The sequence below is a fragment of the Melozone crissalis genome, unplaced genomic scaffold (assembly GCF_028551555.1).
Source record: "Melozone crissalis strain CALT ecotype California unplaced genomic scaffold, PUWL_Pcris_2 ptg000004l_1, whole genome shotgun sequence".
Classification (NCBI taxonomy): Eukaryota; Metazoa; Chordata; class Aves; order Passeriformes; family Passerellidae; genus Melozone; species Melozone crissalis.
This window is the reverse complement of record NW_026535782.1, coordinates 39807653-39833437: the sequence shown is the minus strand read 5'-3', so window position 1 is coordinate 39833437 and position 25785 is coordinate 39807653. Positions and strand designations below refer to the sequence as shown.

Genomic DNA, 25785 nt, shown 5'->3' with positions numbered 1-25785 from the left:
CACCAAGGCTCTCTGAACTTCCGGACTCAGAGAACTTTGCAGGATCTGAATGCCTGTACCTTGGTGCTGTCTGAAGCAGCAGCTGGCTGTCACAGAGGGTATCATACATGAACAACCCCTTCTGCACAATGGCCTTTTTCTTACTGGAGGGCATAATAACTTTCAGAAACCAGGAGATGCATAGATGAGGGCTGTTTAATGACATGCCTTGCCTTGATAGTCTCCTATGTTTTTTTTTGTTAGGGAAGATTGATTCCTGAGTTTCAGCTTTTGATATTAGAGAAGATGATTAATGTTTTTGACAGAAGAGGTTTGGAAACGGGTTAACTGCCCAACCGACAAAAAAAAGTTATTTCACAGGTTCTGCTAGTTGTGCACTGAGCTTAATTAGAGTGTTTGATGTGTTTTCATGAAAAAGCAGAGAAAAGAATAGCTAGCAGCCTGGTGGGCAGAAAACTAACAGGGTTTTGTGTGATGCATCCTTATTCTGCATACTTCGAAGTGGGGACTTGTCCCTGAGGTTGTCCTAGCCAAGATGAGGGCTCAGACTACTGGGTTCTCTGCAGTAATGCTTTCTCAGTTGGAACTTTTCCAGTTGGAACTGTTCTACTTTATATAAATGCCTATTCATTGTGCTGGAGGGAGTGCTCTAACGACTGGGCTGTGGAGGTAGTTTGTTTCTTTGGCCCAATACAAAGTAATTACTTATAAAAAGAGAATTTATTTCAACCTGAAAGAAACAGAGGCACAGGCTCTGTAGCCCAGAGGCAGTGGAGTCCTCTGAGACATGGGAGACATGGGAGCTAATTCTTCCTCCAAATTAGTCAGTGCAGGTTTGTTCTTGTTCTGCTTTGGACGCATTTGTTTTTTCCCGGTGACATGAAAACAAAATGTTTCATTTAGCATTGAGCTCCAGTGCTGATTCCAGGTGGAGAATAAAGTGACAGGAGGAGGTGAATTCCTGGGAAACAAAGACCTGATTCTCAGGCAAGTGCTCCTAAACTAAGGAGGAGGGATGAGAATATGGACTCTGTGACAGAAAACCAGAGTTACTGCTCCAATGAAAATTTTTATCGTTTCCTATAATGTGCAGGTAACTCTTTACAATTGTCTCCAGATCTTTAAAATCACTTGGGATTTTCATTCCTGCAGTTCATATCCCTCAGTATATCCCCTCTCATCGTTTGTTATACATTTGCTTTTATAAGCTTGGTGAGATGTTTGACTTTCATGTGGAAAGGGGAGTTTTTCCCGAAGTGAACACTGGCTGTGGGAGACTTGTTTCCAGAAGAACTCCAGGGAGTCAGTGGAGAAAAAAGCCCTTCAAAAGTGGTCTTTCTTTGAAGGGCAGCGTAGAGCAGGAAGCCCATGGATGTGCTCCAGCTTGCCCTCTGGAAAAGCTAATCCTTATAGGCTAAAGTCAAAGGTAGCCTACATAGATGAGCTTTCTGAAAGCTTTTAATTATTTCTTTTGTTCTGCGTGTATGCATTTTAAGGGTGTACTGGGTTAGGAGCTAGAAAAGACAAGAGGTGTATTAAATTATTACTCTTTCACCACCTAGTTTGGAAAACAGTCACGTTCCATGAGGAATCCAAAATCTCCTAATGCCTGTTTCTCTGTCTTGTGTCTTGTCCTCTGTAAGAAGACTGTGTACCTGATAGTCCATCTCTTTTTGAACTCAGAGGCCTGGAGATTCCTTAGTCTGTGCCCAATGTAAACGGTCCTTAAACATGATTTCAATTTGCAACTAACGCAAATGTCCCCTTAGGTGAGCTGAGCCACAATTTATGGATCTCTCAGACCTTGCTTTCACACCAGACAGTGGCAAGCTGGTGCATGAGGTCTGTTGACATGGCCAGGTACAGGAATGGTCTGTGGCACCCCATAGAGATCTGCTTCTCTGGATGTTACAGGCTAAGGAGAGATGGGCCAGGGCTTGCTGCTTGTAACACCACTGTGTCCCAGGACAGAGCTAGTTTAAGAATGACATTTTATTCTATGTCTTCGTACATTGTTTCCTGCATTCATTTAGAAGCATTGCCCATCTTCATTGAGGCACATCTTTCCTAAGAAAATGCTGCTTGCGTGATGAAGCATAAAAATCAAACAAAACAGAAAATTAGAGAGAAGGTTTCCCCTGACAGTCTGTGTGCTTTTAAGTGCACAGGGTGATACAGAAATCTGTGTGTCCTCTGAAGTGACAGTCTTCTGTGATAGTGCAGTTCGGCCACTGTGGCAGGACCAATTGCAGTGTGTGCCTGTACAAGGGTGCAGCTGCAGCCCAGAGCCTGGCTCCACTGTCCCTTCAAAATGGGCAATCTTGGCCTTGGTTGTGGATTCAGCATCAAACTGGATTGACTTTGGATATCTGTTCTGTGGTACAAGACACAAGGGCTTCCAATATTTATTTGAATCAGCTTAATTTTGAAGTATTTTTGTTCATAAACTTGTTCACTTTTGTCACTGGAGGAACATCATAAAAAGCTATTTAGGTACTGTCTAGGCTGTTCTTTCAGTCCCTGCAATGAATGCTGCATTAATGCTTCATGTTAATACAAAAGGTGCTGTTTTTTGTCCTTGTGTCTGATGATTTCCTTTTTTCTCAAATGTTAAATAACATGATTTTAAGGATCCATCATATTCTTAAACACTTCTTTTCCGTGTAAGTTTTCAGGTGTTTTCTTGATCGTGTAATGTACTGCTTTTCCTGCAGTATGAAACAGGAGTGGGTATAGAATCTAGCTGACATTCAGTTTTGGGATCAGATTAAGTTGTATCAGGTTTGCTCCCCCAAATCCTCATGGACTGAGGGAGAAAAATCAATGTTCTCCGGTAGAACCGCTTAAAATGACTGTATTTGGCATAGTTGAAATTTCCATCTGAACAAAATTTGAGACTTTTAAAGCAAATTAATTGTGTTTTCTCGTAATCTGAACTACTTTGAAAGAGTGATATAAAATGGTTTTAAAGCTGCAGGACAAAACTTGATGGAAAAGTCCTAGAACTTGATTTTACAGTCAGAGATCCAGAGGGAGAGGGGAAAAAACATTCAAAACTTAAATTCCCTTTAAAATTTCTGATTTCCTTATAGGATGCACGAATATTTAGTGGCAAAAATGTTTGGTCCAATGCTCCTCCTGCACAGGACAAACCTATGTGTGTTATTTAGTTGAAGCCTTGGGGTTTAAAGAGTTTGTATGCAAAAGACTCAGCTTGAATCTTGACTTTACTGAAATGCCACGTTTATTACACCAGCCAAAGAAATACAGAACTTGGATAAAATCATCTGGAGATTATATGTTGCATGGAAGATTAGAATAGCAATGTAAAGAGAAGGTAAGCTTCAGTCAGGAGGAGGATGTTAAGCTGTGCCTCTCATAACTGGCAATGAGACATGAAACATTCATGTAAACATGAGGAACATACTGGGGAACAGCTGTAGGACCTTGAGCAGAACTTGTGGTGTGCTGAATGGATGGATGGAGCTCCTCAGTGCAAAACTGAAGGGCTTGGAGAAGGTGTAATCGGGAATCATCTTGTTGTGTGCTAGACTGGGAAGGTAAAAGCCACACTAAGCTTTCTCTTGGCCATAGTCAGCTCCCAGTTGGGTGAAGCCAAGCTGACCACCTCCATCCTGGTTGATCAGCATTTGGCAGAAAGCAGCTGTCCTTGGTCTGTGCCTGGAGATACGGTCAGGTGGTTTGGATGGGGCTCCTCTGCTTTAGATACATGTCTAGGTCTGGTCTTTTTTTTTTGGCTAGAAGCACACTGGTCTCCTGCAGGAGGACCCTTGGGCTTCAAGTAAGTGCAAAGTGTGGGGAAGGTGTATGTGTGCATCCGTGCCATCTCGTGTTTTCTGAACATACAAAGGACAGACACAGTTTGGTATTTTTATACAACCCACTTTGTTTTCTCTCTCTGATGAGATGGATTCTGTTATAAAGATCTTTGTCATGGTGCTAACAACTGTCACGAATCCAGCCAATTCACACATGTTGAGGCTTTTCAAGTGACTTGAGTTGTGCTTAGCTTCCTTTGTCCCTTCTGAGTCTGGAAAGTTAATCAGAAAACCTTCTCTTGGTGCTGATGAGGGGGAAGTGAGCTGACAGGAATTATGACAATAGGTTGTGGCCAGAAGACAGATTTATACACTTTGTTGGACTTTCACTGGCTGTAAATTGCATTCTGGTCCTGCTGAAACCTGGACTGTGAAGGACTGAGAGAGCTGACAGGTTTACCCACACTGGCAGTACATACTCATGGGAGAGGGTGGGAGGGAGTAGCCGTTGCTTTATTTTGGACTTCTCGTTTTTGAAGAGGGAAGCTGATGCTACAGCCCACTTGTGTGGTAGATGTACCTCCTTCATCTGGGTCCCAGAGCAGAAGGGCAGCAGGCAGAGTCAGAGGTATAGTGTTAAGGACACCCCCACTTCATTTAGACACTGCTGAGCCATAGCTGCCTTGTGGCTATCAGAAGCTGGGCTCAGCAGCCTCTCCTCCATGGAGCTGCGCAGCCATGGAGGCAGTGAATCTGTGCTGCCCAGGGCAGGCTCCCCATCCACCCCCACCTTTCCCTTGTTCTTCCATCTTCTTTTCTCCTCCAACAGTCTGGACAACACCAACTGCATTGCATTCTATAAGGCCCAGCTTTGGGCTGGGGCAGTCCTGCAGGTGGTCAGTGTGGCTGGGGAGGCAAAGTCAGTGTCTCAGTGCCTTTGGACTACTTTGGGAGCTGTTGGAGGCTCTGGTGTCTGGGAGCTGGAGGGGCAGGGGAAGAGTTTTGAAGGAGATTTCAGAAGGAAAAGTTTTGGAGGAGGGAAAGGTTTTTTTTCCTTTTGAATCCTAAAAAATACTCTTTGCACCCAGGTCCTGCTTCTATGAGTACTTGCTGCTTGAGCAGCATCTGGTGTGCTTTGCACAGGTGTGATGTCTCACAGAAAGGCTTTGAAGTAGCCTCCCACCTCCCCCCTCTTTGGAATGAAGGAGGAGGGAAGGCTTAGGCACCACTGTTTGGAGGAAGCTGATGTTCAGACTATTGGGAAGGTGCTGTGCCCACTTTGGGGATGTGCCTGGGGAAAGGCAGTGTACAGAAATGTACCCTGGAGTGATGCTTCAGCAGCACCGGCTCAATGCCCCCAGTTGTTGTCACAGGGTCTGGGTCTCCAGGACCTACTGCTTTTTCTGAGAGCAGCAAGGCTGTCACTCAGCAGCCCAGCATTGGTCACCACCAAAGCAAACTGACGCCCTTTTGGTAGTTTTTGGTGAGGGACAGATGATGGGGACATTTCTGTGAACAATCCATATTGTCTTGTGAATTTAGGGATATGTCTTGACTTTACTCTGATGACAAACCCCATGCCTTTGCTTTGTGAGAGTATTTCCACTGAAAATCAAAGAGATTTGAGATACATAGCAAGCTAAGCAGTCATACCTCAGAATAGGATTTGGGGATTAACAGAGTGGATAGTAAATTGAATAGTAGGAGTTAAAATCAGACTGTGCTTGGAAAGAAAGCAGAGATGAGAGGTACACCCCTGGAAAGCAGTAATGCTAGAAATGACACTGGGGTTATCCTGGCTAGCAAATGAGATGTGCCCTCACAGTACAATGCGGCAGCAAAGAGGCTGATGTGATTTCTGGATTGCATAAACAGAACTGTTGTGTCTTGAAGCAAGGAAATGTTTCCTGTGTGTTTCTAGTCATGTTTCCTTCAGGAGCCTCATCTGAGTGTACCTAGTCTAATTTCTGGAGAACTTTGTGCCCCAAAGATGGCAGCAAATTAGAACAAATTCAGTGGAGCAACAAAAATGATTAAGATGCTGGAGGGATTGATCTAAGAGGGAAGATTAAAGTAACTAATTACATTTAGCTTGGCTAAATGACAATTAAAAGAGAGATGTGATGACTGCCTTAAAGTGTGTGCTTAAGAATGTAAACAGAGAGGAGAGAGAACTAGAGGGAGGGATTGTTTAGTGCTGTTGGAGTGCTTGTTGGTCAGGTGCCTGCTCTGCACTGCTACCAGAGCTGTGTAGGAGCAGAACCAGAGACTGAGAAGTAGCTGTAGCCAAACAATAGCAGCAAATGAACAAAAGAAAGCGCTGAATAGACAGCACAGTTCCTGCTGTGAAATGTGGCAGAGGCTAAAGTACTGTTTCCAGGGAAGTGACTCTTGAAGCTTTGCCACAAGTAGTGTCCAGAATTCTCCTGGGGAGGAGGAAAAGGGTGTGGTGTTCCCACAGAAGTCCTCCCTCTCTGATTTGCAGGACCCTTAGATAATTTCTCCCCTGTCCTTTTGTCCGTGAATGTGTAGCGTTGCATTCATGTCAGGGTGCAGTGTTTCCAAAAAGATAGTTTGCAGGGTGGAGTGGGAGCAAGCACAGAGATGGGGTAGATGGTACCTGTAAGAAATGCTGAGAGAGCCAAACATGTTCAGTCCAGAGGAAAGATAACTGTGGGTGGAAACCAAACAGCAATTCTGTAAAGGTCTGCTATAAAGAGAGGACAGGGGCCAGTTATTCCCTTTAGTCACTAGGGGAATAGTGAAGAAAGTGGGCCCTTGGCTGAAACTGGGAAAACCAAGGCCTGTATGAAGAAGAGGCCTGAGTGTTGGGTGACAAGGAGGCCAGGAGGGGTGGGGGAATTGTTATGAATGTAGATGGCCAGGGGTGACATGAGACACTTGCTTATCACACACCACAGGCATTGGGAAACTGATATTGATTCAGTAAATTTTCATGTGATTTTGGAGCTTCTAAAATCTTCTTGAGCTTCTGAACAAGATAGAGCTGTGGTGCCTTTTCTTGCAGGTTTTAAATTCACATTATCTCTATCAACATGTTTATTAATATTTCTGTTTATATTTTCTTTGATTATAGATCTGTTTGAATGCTGTCTTTTGCAATGGAAGGTCTGTGGAGGAAATGTACACTTCTTACAAAAAATGCAATGAGGGGTTAGTTCCAACAAAGTGTTGATTAGCTGGGTTTTTTTGCCCCTTTGATTTGAATGTTTTGGTTTTTTTTTTTTTTAGGAATAAAATAGCCTAATTAGTTTTTAAAAAGTGTGCAATTTTATATCTCCTCTTTTTGACAGGCATGGGAAATTTTGAAGCAAGAACTCTTATCACAGTGTTTCTCATCCAGTTGTGCTTAAAAAATTCTGCACGTTTTTCATATAAAGCCCATTTTCACATGCTTGGCTATTTCATACATGGATGTATTTTATACCTGGAAATGTTAATTTCCTGATCTGCTTTTAAGACTGAGTGCATTTCCAAGTGAAAGGAAGAGGTGATGATAAGAAACAGAGCCATTAGCTGGTGCAGTATCTCAGCTGGTGGCTCCAGCCTCTGTTGGTGAATAGCTGTGTGATTGTGATGTGAAGAGCATCCTAAACTGTATTCTTTTGTGATATCTGTTTGCAGAGCCATTTGTAAAATAAGTGCTCCAGCATAGTTCGCTGTAGGACAGTGACTGTGTCCTGGTGTCACAACTAGTTCCTGGACAATTTTAAGAGGAATTTCAAAGAGTGACAGGAGCCCAGCATCAGAGAAATGGATTCTTGCAGCAAATTTGTAAGGGCACTTTTTAAGGCAAAGGCTGAAGCACTGTGTGCAAGTCTGGGGCTGTGCTGTCCTGGGCTACAGGGAAGACTCAATTTGTGGCAAAGATAGGAAGCATAACATCAGGGTCCTCCTATCTCACTGTACCATGAATTGGCTCTTATTTAGTTAGTCAAGAGCTGTGGTCAGTAAAGTCATTTTGCTTCCTTGCCCCAGCAGTTTTTTCCTGCAGTAGTTCAGTGGTCTGGCAAGCCCACCTTCATTGGTGGTTGAAGATAGAAAGTCAGGCTGTCAGCTGGAGTGAAACACAGGCACAGGTCTCCTTCTGCCTTGCCAGCTGCCCACGGTACCTTCTCACAAGCCTAGCAAGCTGGGCTTGGACAAGTCTTAAGCAGTAGCAGGATTTGTCAGAGCCTATGAGCAAATCACTCAGCCTACTTGTGCTGCTGTGAGCTGGGATGATGAACACTGTACAGCTGTACTCAAAAGTCACATTTCCTTTTGTGCTTGTGAGGTGTCACTTTTCAGCTGATGATGCCACAGAATCGTACTTACTCTTTACTTGGTCTTAGCTTTCAGAGCTCTAGCCTCGGCATTCTTCAGTGATTTGGCACTTACTGAAAGCAAGCAGGCAAGCAAAAGCACCATACAGAGCAGAAAAGCACTTCACAAAGCATATTCTGATGAAGTCAGCTCCTTGAACAGCTGCAACAGGGACAGCAAAGCAGCCAGAAATACAGAAAGGGGAATATGATGGGAGATTTATGAATCTATCAGAAGATCTGCAAGATCTGTGCCTAGAGAAGATCTCAGTGCTGCCTTATCTGTGGAGCCCTCATCCCAGACTTCCAATGCTCTGCAACCAGTGTTAGATTTGCAGATGTTTTATGTGAAATGGGGTTTTGGATACAGTAAAATCCCATGTCCTGTTAAACAAGTATGGAGCATATTGGTTTTTCCCTAGATTTCTGTCTTGGCTTTCTGCTTCTTATGCATTTACTTATATCTATTTATGCTTTTTTTGGAAGGTAGCTACTTGGCTCATGCAGTTTGTAAGTTGTCAGTGCCAGTCAGCACTGAGTCAACCACATGCCCTGGACCTGTAGAATTCTTAGGAAGAGCTGTACTCCTGTTGCTGGAGTATCGGATGGTGGTGAGGAACTTGGTCTGAAATTCACTATAGCAGAGTAGAATATTTTTACCTTTGTTAGTTTTGGAAAATCTAAAATGTTATGTTATACCTAAATAAACAACCCTCTAAAAGACTTCATTCTGGAAATGAGTGGATTTGAACAATACGAAATGATTGAAAAGAAAGTCTGTTTCTTTCCTCAGACTACCTCTGAGTGGCCAAGTTTGACTCTAAATCAGAATGGAGTTGTACTTTTAAACTGCAAAAGCTTTGTCTAAACACAATCCTCCTCCTTTGCAAGGCTCCAAGAAGCCACTGTTTGGGAGCACAGACCCAGCTCAGCTGCTGGCTCAGGGACACCAGAGGTGACATGGACAGCAGCGCCTCTGAAAGCTTTATGGGTAGAGCCAGCAAAGTGGGACGGTGCACTGGGTGTGCAGTGTGCAAGCCCCTGCTAGCAGGTGGCTGCCCTGTGTCCCCTCACCATGCTGCAGCAGCAGCTAATCAGGTTTCCTGCCCCAAAGGGCTGTGTGCCTGCCTGCACCCCAGCTGCCCTGCTGCATCCTTGGTGCTGGCATTAGGACACACGTGTGCGGGACGTCCTGACCTGCTGCCCGCTCCACAGACGGTGGGAGCTGATTGCTGGAGGCAGCCTTTGGTCTGCCTGCAGATTGGCTTCAGGGATTTCATGCAGGGAAGTGTGAGCCAGTAGAACTGCAGCATTGATGTGCCACGCTCCTGCATGACTTTCTAGTGCTTGAGGGATGTGAACTGCACTGTGTGAGATCTTCGCAGCAGCATGTGTGTTCTAATTTCTGAAGAAGACAATTGGCATATCCACCTTTCCCTTTTCTCTAGGTTGCAGTGGGAGCCAAAGTCCATAAACAGCACCTTTCCTCTAGCCTGTTTCTAATGTTGCTAATATCCATTGACAACATTTTTCCCTGCCAAGTGCTGCAGGTTGGAAGGATTGGTGACACCCACGGTGAATCACTACATGTTGAAGTATTTACTTTACCTGTTGCTCTGTAGAAGCTTGAGATCCAGACTCTGAGGTTTTAACAGCTCCCTGCCAATCAGATTAAATATTTAGCAGCAATGGGTTCTGGGCATCACATTTCTGACAGTATTTCTGTCATTGTCATTTCTGACACATTTCTGACATGTATTTCATGCATCATTTGCTGTAAACGTTGGGAGATTTTAAGCTACCGCTTGCAAAGTAACTCCCTCTCCACTTTCTCTCCCATTATTATCTCTTCTTTTCACTGTCCCTCTCACTTCTTACTTTTCTTCTTGCCCTCCCTTTCTCTGCTCTGCTGTTCCCCTTCCCTTAGCTTTTATCCACTTTCTCTGATCACTGTTGATGGGTGTGTGGGTGCGTGCATTGCGCCTGGCAGGGATGTCAGCCTGCGATGGAGTGGAGGGACTGCCTGCACCTAACTGTGCACGGCCCCCTCCTTGGAAAGCATGCATTGCTAGAGGAAGGATGCAGGCTGATGGGCTTTATGGGGAGCACCTGAAGACAAAAGGCAAAGCATCTCTGTCATCCCTCTCTCTATGATGCAGCTCTATCTGATTTACTCTTAGCACATCTGCTGGTTGCTCTGTGACTGACACTGTGGGGCATTCCTTTTCCTTTTAGTCCCCTTCTGGCTGACACTTTTGTAGGAAAAGGGTACATGGGCTCAGTCATGCCACTGAAAGTGTGGTTACATCCATCCCCATGGGATCCCCTGGTCCCACCAGTTGTCTACTTGCAGCAGCTTCTGTTTCAGCCGTGCTGATATCTGGCTGACACCCTGGTGCTGAGATGAGGCCCATCAAAACAAAAAATCCAGTAAAGGTTATAAAAAAAAAGAAAGGGGTATCTCTAGGTGAGGTTTCAGCATCAGATGATATTTTCTGTAATAGCAGAAGGTTGTCTCCTGTAACACAGCAAACAGCAGGGAAAAGACAAGGACCTTCCTTTGCTTCCTTCAGGTGCTGGACAACAGGTTTCACAAGTGCAAAGATTTCACATGTACAAAGTACAGTTGTCTGGTGATCATCTGAGTTTTCAGGCATGATGTCTAAGGACCTTTAGAGGGGCTCTGTGAAATGACGATTAGAACTGCTACTAGTGGTTGTTCTGGGCTGTTTCTGGGTTAGGGAGCATAAAGTCTTCTGGGCAGGTGAGCTCTGTAGGGAGGCTGGTGCCCTGCATGTTTGATGCTGCAGAACCTTCCCCAGACGTTGCCCTTCTTTCACACATTGCTTGTCTTGCTTTGATGCTGTTCACTGTAAGCTGTGGTCAGATGGTTTGACTCTTCATTACCCTGCTCCTCTGACTCTTTGGTACGTGCATCTTTTCCACTGCTCTTGCTCTAAATGTGTTGTCTGCTGAACACGTCATTGCAGTCCCAGAGGGAGCCTGTGGTTCTTACTGCCTCCATGTTTGCCCTGTGTGACTGCTGCTCTGCTTTCCTGTCGTCTCACATCTGGTATTCAGCCCCAGCAGCTCCAGCTGCCCTGCACTACCAGTCCAGGAGATGATGGTTAGTGCCAGGGCCACGTTTCTCAAGTGTGTTTCTCTCCCTGCTGTGACAAGTCTGAAGCCATCTGGTGAAACATCAACTTCTTCTTTTCCCATTTCTGCTGGTGTGGGACATATCCCCTCTTCTCACCAGTGGGCTTGAAGGGGTGAGGGAGACAGGACTGCTGTTACCAAAGGGATGCTTGGGAAGATGCCTTGCTTTGAAAACTGGAATGTGTATGAGATAATTTTTCTTTATGAGGGGACTGGGGACCCTCTAGGTAGAGGGAAGAAGTGAGGGAACCCATGGATCCCAATACCTAGAGAGAATGTCTCTTCTTCTCCGATCCAATGGGCAGTGAAACCTTCCTGGCTGAGAATCTGCTGGGCTGGGGTATGGCAAGCCAGGTGGATTGAAGCAGGTACTGGGACATCTGGGAAACTGCTTCAGCAGAGATAGGGAGTGGAAAACGCCTGCAAATTTCATAAAGCAGAATAGCTGGTGATGAACAAACCGGACTGCTTAATTTCTTGGTTTATTTCTCTCTCTTGTTTGCTCTTTTTTTTCCCCCTCCCTCCCCTTCCCATTGCTCTGGGCTCCTGCAGTCCATTCCCTGCATCTGGTGGCTTATTTCCCTACAGATGTCATCTTGGCAGTAACTCAAACCTGAGTACCTCCCTTAGGGAGTTGATGCACTACTGCCTGAGTGCGTTTTCTTTCCCCAGTGTCTGGGTATCTGATATTTTGGGTATGAGGTGGTGATTTTTTTCCTTTTTTTTTTTTCTCTTTAAATATATTATTTTAGGCAATTATATTTTATATATAAATAAAAATTATAGCAGTGGGGGGAAGCTGGAAGATATGGATGTGGAGAGGATGGTTCCTGCATGCCAGGCCAGCCTGGGTGGATGAATCACCTGGAAGGGCTGCACAGCTTGCCCACCAACTCACCTGAGCTCCACTCCGTTGAGTCCTCTGATTTCTTTAATTAGGAAAGAAGGAATGATAAATGGGTATTGTTTTTCGTCCTGCTGAAGTACCCTGGCACTCTGGATGAAGTGATGACAGGGCTGTGCTAGGAATGTGGGCAGGGAGGTGGGGAGTCCCTGAAGCTTTGCAGGTTCTGAAGATAAAAGTATAAACAAGAGGAAGGGGGATCCCAGAGCACCAACAGTGTAGTCAGTTGATAATGCATAAGTGTCTTATTTGTTCCAGCTTTTCCCTTTCTCCCCTGAGACAAATACCACTAGGAGCATGGCAAGAGGCTTCTCTCTGGATATAGATCATGAACCCCCTCCTGTGTGCCCTCTGAAACACTCATCACAAAGGTGCTAACACCTGTGCAAAGCAGGTTTAAGACCACATCAGATCAAAGGGGTTTTACACCCCTCTGGCGCAGTGCTGGTGGAAATGAATAGTACAAAGGCCTCTGAGAACTTTAATATACTTTGGCATCTTCATAAATATAACAATTGACACGGCTGCGTGCAGAAATGCCTCCTGGCTTGGAATCAAGGTGCTGCCACAGTGTCATCCTGAACAGGACACCAAAGCAGGGCTGTGTCAGAGAGGTTTTGCAGGAAGCAAGGATGGTGTCTAAGGGCTGATATTGTTTTAATTTGAAACTGGGGACCCCATGGGGCTGAAGTTCACTCCACTGTGGCCTTGACCTGGCCTGGAGAAAAGTCAAAGCTATGTTGAGTAGAAGAAACACGAAAACCCCAAAGTGAGCGTAGCCCCAGGAGCTTAGAGGGGGATGAGTGGTGTGCTGAAGGCCCTTGGAGGGCAGTTCATATAGACAACTGGGTTTGCTTTATCTACATCATTTTGAGGATGGATAATATTTGCAGCATATAATCTTTGGCTATTCAGGATGTCAATACTGGCACTGCTGTATACAAACAAGGGTGAGACTGAGGTGAAGACCATTTTAACTGACTGCTTTAACATGGTGGTTATTTGCCATTATAACCTCAGGGTTGTATAAAAATCCTTCAGAAGGCAGGACTGGCACCTCAGTGCTATTGCAGCAGTTCAAGATGGGCAATGTTAAGACAGCCCTGACAATGTAGCCACCAAACCCTCACCCACTGTCTGAGCGGTGCCTCTTCTTCCAGCCCAGAAACCACTCTTGGCAGGGACAACAGCTGCTTTGGGCTGGGTGCTGGCCTCTTGTGAGCAGTAACATTTGGGTTTTTTGACTTAGAAGCTGATTTCCTTCAAGAGCCATCCTAGATGTAATAGGGATGCCACTTGAATGTTGTTTCCACCTTTTCTTTTTCTGTCCCAGGATGGTTTTTGAGTTTTCCCCTTTTCAGGAATACATGGATTTAGTGTGTTTGGGAACTGGTGCCATTTCAGGTCTGACAGGAGAAGGGTAAAGAGCTGCTTCTCTCACCTATTTTCCACCTTTGAAGAAATGCAGACCTGTCTCCTGGTTCAAGATGAGATGGAATGCATATATACCCTCTAAATTTATATAAAAATAAACAATGATAACAAATGCTTTATGTTTATATATAAACAAATATATACTGGTGTGTGCATATAAAAATACATACACACCCTTATTTAAGCTTATAATTAATTCTGCAGTGGGAATGCACAAGTCTTTCAACATTGCTGTATGACAGTGTAACCCAAGAAACAGTGGGAATGGAAAGAAGAAACTGAGTCAGGATGGGCATCTCTTTTCTTGACTCCAGGACTACTCCAGCCATCACCATTTGTCCCTGCTCAACAGAAAAATCTCCCAAAGCAGGGCAGTTTCTCTGTAAATTTCTCTCTGTAAATTTGCCAATGACGACAGCTGCCCTGTGGCTTCCAGAACCCCTCAATGCTCTTGGTGTTCCCCCAGGTGTCACTCAGGTGCTCAGGCACAGTGCAGGGCAGTTTGTGAAGTCTGACAGAATCACAAGCCTGCAGAGTGCAATAAACTTTTCCAGGCAGGGGGATGCCTTCAGAGGCTGAAACTTTTTTAGGCCAAACTTAATGTTAAAATTCCCTTCCTTTCCCTGCAAATATTGGGATACTGCAATTTCAGAGGTACCTGTAAGAGTCACTAATTAACTATGGTGAACTTGTCGCAGCTGTATTTCTTCCCCCAGCTTCCAGGGCTTCTAGTTGTGGGCTGCTGTAACTCATGGTCTGGTCTAAGGGCACGGGGCCTCAAAATTACATGTGAGGACTTCTCCATGAATCCCAGATTTCTGGCACCTCTGACACTGAAGCCCAAGACAGGACTTTTGGGGTCTGCAGGCACCTGGATTTTGTTTGGGAATGAGCTAGAGCTCCCATGATTTTTTGTCCATAGTGTAAAGCCTGCTGACTCTGGTCTGCCCATCTTCCCCCAGATCAAATTAAATCCAGGTTCCCCATTTTGGAGACCCACGCCTAGGTGATCTCCTTTTTGAGTTTCTGCAAGTGAATTGAAATGGAGCTGGGCTTTACATTTCCACCGCCCAAGAGCTGCAGGAACCAGACCTCCTGGATGTGTGTCAGACGCCCAGGACAGATCTCTTGGTGAAACAGGAGTTTCCTAGCTCTGGCTGGAAGTTGCCTGGAGGATGGACCCTGGTGCTGAGAAGAGCTGCAGCTCCACCCCTGAGGGCTGGCTGCCCATTGCAGCTCTGCCTCCCTCACCAAAGCTCTGCATTGCTCTTGCTCCTCCTTGCCAGCAAGGCTTGGCACTAGGTGAAATGTATCATGAGTTTAGATATTTTTGTGAGCATAAGCTTAACAAATCTGCAGTTGCTAACATGTTTCATCAAAAACTACAGCTCAGCAGTGTTTTCAATTTGAGTCAATGTGGCAAAGTCGATATTGAGTATCAGGAATTAGCTTGGCAGTCACCAAGTATTTGTGGTATTACAGGATTTCCTTTCTCTCTGCTCCTAGCTAAACTAGGATTTATTGTCCTCAAGATCTTGGACATACAGGTTTTAATACACTCTCTTGGGATCCTGTGAGTAATGTTGGGTATGATCTCACAAGAAGACATTGCTGCCTTCGGGTAAGTGCAGTGGAAAGCAATAATAATAATCTCAGCTCCTGTAGCTTCTATTGCTTGAGAGTCAAAAGTACTTTAAATACCATAAATAATTAAACATTCCAACTCTATGAAGCAGAGAAGATGCATCTCCATCTTTCTGATGAGGAGAATAAGGCAAAGGATGAAAAAAAAAATGGCATTTGCACTTTCAAAAAATGCTTATTGGTTTTAGATGATGATATGAAGGATTAGAACAAGACTTCACATGTGGTTTGTTCCCTCCATGCTTTTAAGATTTAAACCCAGACAATGAATGGTGTGAATACAAGTGAGCTAAGAGGTAAAAAGGATGGACCAAAAATATAACAGTGCTTAAAGTGAGAAATGGAGCCATGAAGAACAAAAAACGGATTGGAGAAAAATGATGGATGGAGAAGAGTGGTAGAGGAGGATATACATTGTAGATTGAAGGAAATTGATGAGGAATACTGAAATACTGGATTTTTTTTTTTTTTTTACTAAGCCCTCTTACACTATTTTAAAACTATACTGATCTTAAAGCATCAATGAGGCAGGGCTACACTTTGTCCATAGTATTGTTTTTTATTTACTGGTATTCAGTATTGTGACAATTGTCGTGTTGTGGTTATGCTATCTCTTACCCTTGCTGCTAATGCTTCTTCTTCCTGCTGCAAACATAAACTATAGTGACTTTTGTGTAAATCAGATGTGGTCCAAAGGAGCTGAACTGTGCCATGATGAAGTCAGTGGTGGAGCTGGGCTGGGAGCTGACATGGGCTGGTACCTGTTTGCATGCATTCACTGGCATGAGGAGGAATCAACAGTGGAATGAGCTACTGGGAAAGGTGCCTGCAGTAGCCAGCATCAATGAATTTGAGAGGCTGGAGAAAACAAAAAACAGAAAGAGAAAAAAAAAAGGCATGGAAATGGCATTCAGCTGGGTCAAATCTGGTCTGTTTGCCCTGGATTGGGTGTTCCCATCCCTGTTCCTGAAGCATCAGCAGCCAGTGATGAGGTGTGGTCCTGACATGGCTTTGCCTGTGTATCTTTCCTTCATTGCATTGCTGTAAATGTGATGGAGTGCTGAGCAGAGGGAGAGGTCAGTGGCTGCTGGGCCGGGTCCCTCCGATGGGGAGATCTTTCTGGACACTGCTGATTGAAGGTCTCAGAAAGATGAATTGGCCCTGACCTGTCATACAATTGCAGGCACAGCATGGTCTGGTGCACAGCACTAATGTACTGTGAAAGCATATTGTATCCAGCTGCTTGATGGCTGGTCCCTTACTGGTCATTGAACTCAGAAAGTTAGGGAAAGGGAAGAGAGTTGGGTTGGAAGAAGAAAGAGGGAAAGGAGAAGAAAGATGAGACTATCACAAATTTTTCTGATTTGCAGTTATCAATTCTCCAGTTATCCTGGCTTTAGTGTTTATCGTAAGGAACAAGCTTTTCTAAAGGGATGCTTTTTGGGATGCTTCTGGATAGGGAGTGTTCTGCTCCAAATACCTTCAGTTGCACCCTTTTAGGCGTCGTACATTTGTCTTGCTTTATTATTTCTCCTGGGTAGACATAGTTTTATTTTTCAATAAGTAATGATAACAGGAACATAAAAGTCCTTTACAAGGATCAGAGTGAGGAGAAGGGAGGGATCAACAGACAGGCAATTACAAGGAAGGAGACTCAAACCAAAGTTTTCTGGGTTCTCCTCTATAATTTCTAATGGCCTGACCAGAACTTGCCTTTGACTCTTCTTGGCTTCAGTGACCTCGTCATGCCTCTTTCCACATGCTAAATCATTGTCTCGGTCCCTTTCACTTCCAGATTAATTCCCCATCTTATTTCATAGACAAGGCTGGCACTGTCACAGGGTCCCTTGGTGACTCAACCTCACTTTCCAAAATGCTACATAGCAGTGGAGAACAAGAGGCCATGAGGGATGTTGGTGGCTTGTGAAATGTGGCCCATCCATGTCTGCAGCACTGCAGCTTTGTCCTGGACCAGCTCACAGGATGCATCTCTCTCTCCACCCCACTACCTCCACTTAGCAGCTCTTTTGTCCTCATCACATCTTGGTGCTTCAGGCATCAAGTGACCTTTTCTGCCATTTCTGCTGTCTGTAACACCTTCATAGGAGTCTGATCAGGCCTGGTGAACCCTGGCACTCTGCTTTAGGGCTGTTTCAGTTTTGCTGTAGCAATGCCATCATGAGCAGAGGCAGTGCATATTTTTTCCTACCTTGTCCCTGCTGCATGGGTTCCAAAACTGAAATGTGTACCCATGAGGATCTTTTTTAAGGGGTGGGCAGCTTTATGTTTTAAAACTGTATCCCGTGTCATACATTATATGTGAGAAGATAGGCAGCAAACAGGATGACTATGTCCAAAGTGCAAGTGTAGTTTGAGGCTGTCTCCCTCTGACTCAGATGCCCTTTCTAGAATTCTCAGACTTGCAGAAGAAGGAATCACTCAATTTTGGCCTAAAAAAGAAAATATTTTCTTTCCTGCTTATGGTATGTTTAAAAAAAAAAGATTCTGAATTAGCTTTTACATGGTTTATGTGTGGCGTTCAAATAATTTAACACTGTCTCTTGATGTGAGACTTTGAGTAATCAATGGGGATCTTGGCACTGGTGTGGAATTTGGCAGCTGCCTTTGAGAGCCAGTGCAGACTCTGTTTACTTGCTTTGTGTTTTCCCTTTAAGGAAATGATGCAGGGAATGAGCAGGTACTGAGTGAGGTGCATGAGAGAGCCTGGAAAAAAATTAAACTTCCCATTAATTTCCACCATTGGAAATTAAAATTCTCCTTGTTTTTTAAATTTTGAAATTTATTGTATCAATCTGTCAATGCACAAAATGCAGAGTTGATTAAAGTTGAATGGAAAACCTCAAATTAATACATCACATAATGAGAAATGCCAAGGATGTGCTTTTCCAAACCATCCAAGTGAAGTTAAATGTGCGTTTCTCATGGTTATTAATGGATTGGAGGTATTTAAGTCTCTAGCTTTTGGAAATTGCGGTCTTTTATATCCTCATGTTATTAATGTGCTGTCGATTCCTGCTTGGAAATGAAAACTGGAAGTGGAGAATTAAGAATGGAAGGAAGGGATTGTCCAATGGATTTTCAGAGGGCTTCAGTTCTATTTGAGAGGCAAACCTGGCGTTGCTCTGTGCAGCATTCTGCTGCCTGTTTAAACTGAGTCTTGCCCTTCAGGAGGCAAAGCTGCTGAATTTCAACCATGCTGAAATCCTGCGTCCCTTGATTTGGATGGTCTCGCTCTGAGCTGAGATTCGGTTCTGAGGTGGGGCAGACAACAGTTGCAAGTGGGAAATGGTGTATGCCTCGTCAGCTTTGAAATCCCTTGTTTCAAGCGGAGCATACACATGCATGGAGTGACAGCTGTGGCAACTGAACCCTCCAGGTGGTGAGGATATTTCAGTCTCTGGCAGGGAGGACCTGTCTCAACCCTCTAAACTTCTCTAAGCAGGATGCTGGGGGAAGGGTGAGATCCTGGCAGGAGAAGAGTGGCTCTAGCCTGGCTCCGCAAGCCAGGCTTGCAGAGAGGGGTGCCTGTGCCAAGCCTCTCTGCTCTGGCATTTAGAAGCTGGCACTGGGCAATGCCAGACTGACCTGCTGTCTCTCTTAATGGCTTTTGTGTGTGTGACACTGAGTCCTGCAGCTCTGCACGTGTGTGCCAGTCTGGGTAAGCAGGTCAGACCCGCTCCTTTGCTCCCTGCCCAGCCATTTCCTTCATTCTCCCTCACTCATCCTGATGAGGATCCAAGGGGACTCGAATTATGAGGAGCAATAAACACAGCTGAACTTTTCCTGCAGCAGAGAAAAGTCTCAAGGGGTGATCAGATAACCACCTACAAGCATTTTCATGGTGGAAACGGTGAGTTGAGAGGGAGAAATGGTTTAGGCTGAATGAAGGCGATATTATTAAAGTTACAGGATAGCTGAGCAAAGGGAAAATTTAGGCTGAGTTTAGGGATATGTTTCAAAATATGAGCCATCTCCTAGCAGTGGTAATCTTATTGTTTGAGTTGTTTCAGAGCAGGTAGTGTGCTAAAGCAGGTGCTGTAGACAGTAATCCTGAAGTGACTGGGGGAAGGGCAAGACTATTAAGCTGAGGATTTTAATTTTTGATTTCTATGAATCATTTGGTATTGGTCTCAACAGAAGGTTGCTGGCTGTGGCTGTATAAGCTATCAGCTGTGATATGTAAAATATGTGGGTGGGAGGAAGTGGGAAGGACACTGGGAACTTACCCTTGGGCAAGCTTAAAATAATAAGACATAGTTCTTCATCTATTGGGAATGATATGGGTCTAATTGATGATCAAAGCATTTTTTGTACTGCCTTAAGTGCAGGGAGAGAATTGCTCTCCTCCTTTGCATGGGGTAGAGAAGGGGAAGTACTTTTTCACCTTATTCTTGCATATACCTGTTGGATAGACAGAGGCAAACTAGCCTCTGATGTATCTGACACTGCCCAAGTCAGGCAGGAGTTTGTACCTGGTTTAGTAAAGAAAGAACAGCTCTGAAGAAAATAGAGACTAGAAGTAAACATATGTGCTATTTTTCACCCAGTGTCTATGGAAAGGGATCTAACAGTGAGGTAATGAGGGAGCTCCAAAAGCTTTGAAGGCTTTGGCTGGGAGTATGTGATGCATCCCCCAAAAGAACAAGGCTGACTTGGGAGAAATAAGGGAAAATTTGAAACATTTTGTATGTTAGATAGGAATGGATCTGTGGGATGTTACAGGCGTGGACAAAGGTACATATTGGAGAGGGAGTGATTGTGAAGAATAGAAAGAAGACCTGTCCAAAAGACCTTGGAGGAATGTTTCTGCCACTGTTGTAGAAGCATTTATAGCTCAGAATGAGAATATAAGTGATGTCCAAAGCTAGTTAAAATAAACTAAACCATATCAGTTTTCATCTGAAACTACTGAAATGCCCTTGAAGGGCTGTTTACTCAGGGTCACTATAATAAACCTTTTTGGTCAAGGTGCTGGATTGTTGCATTCACCACTGTGTATGGCACTTCCATTGTCCCTAGTCTCTGCCATCTTTCTGCTCTGAATGTATGGAGATTTTCCTGCAGCATCATTCATTCTGTCTATCAGCACCTGAAGTGTGCAGGTGCTTTCAAGACACATTTATCGTGCCCCAGATCCATCCTCCTCTTCTTTGTGTCTGTTGACAAAATTCCTGGAACAATGAGGCTGTGAGCCAGAAGATTTATGGGCACTTATGTCACCTATGTGGTAAGCAGTTATGCAGGAAAGAGCAGCACAAGAGTTGTCAATGTACAAATAGCCTGGGCTGAAGGTGTGGTAGGATCACAGTTACAGCAGTGCTAGAAGAAGAGGAATGCCTCTTTAGAGGTACACAATATGCAGCATGTCTACATTGCAGAGTAGCCATGAGATTGAGAGGATGTCCTAAGCTGAAACTGGGTCATCAAAAATCAGAGAGATGGAGAAACTTAGGTGTAGATTGTGATGTGATTTATAGCTTTTAGCCTCTTTTTTTTTTTTTTTTTTTTTTTTTTTTTTTTTTTTTAAATGGGTCTTCTTAGCTCCTTCAGTTTGCCCATAAGGCAGGTAGTAGACAAAAAGATCAAAATGTCACCAGTCTTCTGTCATTGGTAAATACAGAAATAGTGTTGTTCTTTGATCTGGACATATCCTTGTGGGAGAGCCCAGTAGCCATCTAGTGCAATGTTGACTTCCCTACAGCTTCTTTTAGTGCACTTGTTCTCTGGTGGTGTGTTGGATGCTAGGCCCAATGCACCTTTGAGGTTTTTAAAGTATTTCAGAGGTGAAATGGATTTCTTCCTACCTCCAACCTGATCCTGAAACATAAGGATTTCTTTTGGGTTCATTGTCTGATACTGCTCAAACTGTCAGAGAAATGAAGGCAGTGTGAATTAAGTTGCTGTCAAAGGTGAACAAATGCCAAAGGGTAATGCTGATGTATTCCACTGGGTCTGGCAGGACATCTCTCTTCAGGTAGTAATGGGACTGAAGGTGGTGATAGTGGTGAGGCCTGGAATTTGGCTACTCATAAGAGAAGGGTTGGGAATTATCATTGCAGCTGGTACAGACACAAAATTAGCTGTGGAATCCAGATTTTGTGGCTTGAAATCTAAGCAGTGCTTAGATCATCAGAGCTCTCAGTGAGCAGAGCCCAAAAACCACTGGGATGGGAACTTCCTTGTGGCCCTCCAATGAAGCACAGGAGGGAGAGGCTGGAGGTAGGCTTTTCATTCTCCCATATGGAGCCAGTATCCATGTGAAGTTCCCTTTGATGGTGGCCAGGGGCATTTTTCAGCCTCCTGTCCCAAGCATTGTCTTCCTATTAATTAGGAAAGCTGCCTTCAAGACAGCTTTTTGTCTGGAACTGCAGTATTAGATGACTTCCTTTTCTCTTGCTGTCTTGAGCTTGGAAATTGGGTCTGGGGAGCCTGCAAGCACCCTTCCTAGAGGGTATTGTGCAAGGCTACCCAGAAGGCATGATTGCAGCAGGAGGAGGTACCAGTGTCAGCACACAACAGAACTACCCCCAAAAACCTGTGACCAGCCCTTGTTCTGCCTCAGTTTCTTTACCTGACCTGGATATGGCCTGGCTTTGCTCTACACTTCTGGAGTAGTAGGCTGTTTACAGTTAGCCTGGTTGAATGCACAGTGACCTATTTGTATACTTTCTGTATTTTGAAATATCATCCAGAACTATCTCTTAATGCTGAGCTGTATTTTGCCTGTGCAGCCTAATAATTTTCTATTAATACTTATCTTAGGTCTGATCCACATAAAAGTGCAGTGTCAAGTAAGGTTCTCATGATATTTTTAAGCAATCTAACCTTTGGTCCTGGCTAAATTCCAATTGGAATAATTACTGTCTGACTACCTACATTCCTCTTGCATTTTCAATGGGAGAAGTTAGCTTTCACTTCCCATTTTGAAAGTGATTGTGTAACATTGCTCTGCAGTAAGTACACGCTGCATTCCTCTACAGTGGTGGATATATTTTATTGGTAAGTAAAATAAGATTATAGAGGTATAATGATTTTACTGGCATGTTTATACCTAAATATAGATATGTCTGTAAAACCACTTTATCTAATGGCCCTACCATATATTATTTTCTAGGGAGTCAGAGACAATATAATAGTGTGCAGTAATGTGTAGAGGATTTTACGTACCAGTCTGGAGTTTGGGATTTACTAAATTGTTTCAGAGTGCCATAATCACAGAAAATACTTCAAACACTGTGTTGCCCCATGCCACCTCTAAAGGAAAATCTGTTCATGTAAAATACTTGGTAATAGAATATATTTGCATGTTTTTATAATAATTCTTGACTGTAAAATTATTAAAATTTCTTGAAACAACAAAAGAGTAAATGCCCTGTTTTACAGCTGTAGCCTTGTCAGGTGCTTATGATTTCTTTGTGTGTGAATTTCTCCATTCCCCTTTCACTGGAAACAGGAACACACTTAGAAGGAGGTCTGTATGCTGTCTCCAGTGCTTTCTTAATTGAGTACCGTGAATTTTTGCACTTGAACACTGCGGAAGTCATGGACAAAGCTTGTTGCTCTGTATGCAGAAACACATTTTCACAGTAGTTCTGGGGTCCCCTTAATCTGATAATAAGTCTGTGGTGGTTGATGCCTGCCTTGTCTGTACCAGCACACATTGAAAAGGGGCCTGCAGTGAGCCAGACCAGAGGAGGAACACGAGGTGAGGTTGGTGTTGGGATGTCCTTTCTGTCCCTTTCTCTAACAGCCAGCACATGCATGTGAGCAGCTGTGTGGAGAGTGGCTACTGATGTGAACACAAGTCAGCTCCAAGGAGGGAAGGGATTGTAACACCATGAGCATCCCTGATTTAGTCTTTGAGCAGCTCACCACTATGCTGCTTTGTGGGAGCTGAATGGTGAAAACCACACTCAGCCCTGGGCTGGGTGTGATTTATTGATGTTCTCCTGCCTTATCACATCCCTGGCTCCCATCCTATGAGGCAGCCCAGCCTGGACCTGGTACCTGCTATTCCCTTAGGAGAACACTGCTGTCTGTCACACAGACTGCCCATGGAGCACCTGAAAGACATCATGAGCCTGACAGAGGTGTTATGTGTGAGTGAGAGATGGAGAGAGAGATGTCTTGGCTGGTACAACACAGACTACCTAAGCATGGCTCTGCCTGATACAGAGAGGGCTTATGGCTGAGGACCCAAATTGGAGATGGCAGGTTGGCTACCAAGCCACAAACAACATCCTCTTTGAATGAGCTTCTTCCTAGTCCTGGCTGCTCCCTGCACATCTGGCCAAAGCCTGAGCATCTGGCACTGCGCAGATAACCCCATCTTATACTGAATGGAAAAATCTGCCTGGGTGGGGCACAGACACCCAACAGATTGGCACCTCTGTGGCTCTTCAGGATCTGGGCTCTCTTCTCCTGCTTGGAGGTAGATGCTAGAGATTTATTTGCTTTAATGCAGGTGAAGAGTAGGGGATAGGTTTCTTGGCTGCCATTTTTCCCACTTGGAAAAGCACGTACTGACAGCTGCCATGACTGCCTGTATAGCTCCTTCTTGAATGCTATCTGAGCCCTGGGTTGGAAAGCCCTATAAATTATTCCTGGTGGGAAAGGGGCTGGGAAAACCTACACTCTCCTCCCTGGGCATCACAACTAGCCATTGCGTAACCAACCATAATACACTGTATGAGGTGATGCAGGGGGACTGCAGGAAACATATTTTAAGAGAACAAATATAGCATTTAAGTGAGTGAGCAAGAGAGTGAGAGACAGAGAGTGTATAGAGTGCATTAAAGTTAATAAAGCATTGCAGAAATGGGGACTGCATTTCACTGTGAAGGAATCTAATTTAGTGACTCGTAATTGGAGGATAACAGTCATACTGGAATGAAGTTAACTGTTCATTTTGCCAAACTCTCAAAGTCTCTTGGTTCTCCTTGTGAGCATCTCTCAGAAAGTGAATCCTTTGGAGAGCTTAGAATCGATTGGTGCTTCACACCCGCAGTCCCTTTCAGCTTCTTAAGTGGATTTGGTTTCTCTGGTGCATATTTATGATCTGTTTTATTATCTGCTTATTTATCTGGTAATCTCAATGCAGGATACGTCCTCTCTGCTTAGCATGACAATGAGGGAGCAGGTGTTGAGCCTGTGTGTTCTCCTGGGCATGGCAAGATGGGGCCTCCTGGGCCTTTTCCCTGGGGGTGGCTAGTGTCAGCGAGGGTTGTTTTTGGACTTCCTGCTCCCACAAAGTTTTGCCAGCTTTTGTCCCTGCTGCTGTAGCTTTCTGTTAATTTGATAGAGGCATGTGTAGCAATGAACAGTATGGAAGGGTCCCATTCTTGGACACCCAAGACCAGAGGTGGAGCACAAAGAGGTGCAGGGCTGGGGTATTTATTTCAAGTGTGCCTGGCTGCTGAAGAACAGAATTCTGGGCATGAGTAGCTACGCAGAACCTGTTGTGTTGAGGGAAAATCTTCTTTAGTTTGAAATGCCTGAAATCTCCTTGGGACATCAATGTGGCCCTGGGTGGGCGCACCAAGCAGTGCTACCTCCAACAGATGTGGTGGGCAGATGGGGGGGCACTGTTCTGTTGTCTCTGATATTTACACTGCATGGGTGCAGTGTAAGAATTAGTTCATTAGTGTTTGTAGAGTGCCTTGAGGATGAAAAGTGCTGTGGAAATGTGAACTATTATTAAAGTGGGACCGAATAAAGAAAGAGCGAGGAACAGTCCCGCAGGGAACTGTCCCACTCAGGCAGGGGCTAGAGAGATCACCTCATCAGGTTTTTTTTTTTTTCATTTCCACTGTTGTGATTACAAAATAAAGTGGACATGCTCAGAGAGAAGATTAACATAGTATGCCTGGCTGTAGTAGCTGAGGGTGAACCATTGTAAGCTCTGTTGGCATTTCTACTTCTGTGCAACAGAACACAGCTGTCATATGGACTTGGAGGATCCTGATCCAGTTTTGGCCATGACAGCTGGGAAATTCTGTATTCCTGTTTTTCTTTCTTATTTTTTTTAAAGAATCCTGTATTGGTGAAAAGCATATGGCTGACTGTATTACACACTGAAGCTGTGTGAGTCCTGATGGTGTATGCAATGGATACACACATACATATGCATCCAATGACCTAGCCCATTTGTCCTCACTTTATTCTGGAAGGACTGTGCTGAGAAAGGAAAAGGGACTCCCTATCTGCCTGGTCTCCTCAATCTCCCTGCCTGTACCTCCGGCACAAGTCCAAACTGATTGCAAGCACCAGTCATTCCTTTGTGTTGAGGGTGAGCACTCTGACATGGGCTTGACATAAACAATTAATTTCACAAAGACAGTTGATCAGCTGTCAAAGGACAATCCTCTATCACTTTTGACTAGGGTCTCAAAGTGACACAGGACCTGAGAGATTACATGATCCCATCTTCTGCTGACAGCTGTTCTCTTAAGTGATGCCAGACTCTGAAGTAGGGACTGGTCTGACCCCCCAACTTTAACAGAGCCCTGAATGTAGCCAA

General features: G+C 44.4%; 1 protein-coding gene across 4 annotated transcripts in view; it reads left to right on the top strand.

The window, feature by feature from the left end:
• The window catches only part of GRIN2B (glutamate ionotropic receptor NMDA type subunit 2B), a 207382-nt gene that overhangs the window by 10417 nt on the left and 171180 nt on the right, over positions 1-25785 (top strand). The gene's annotated exons all lie outside the window — the stretch shown is intronic.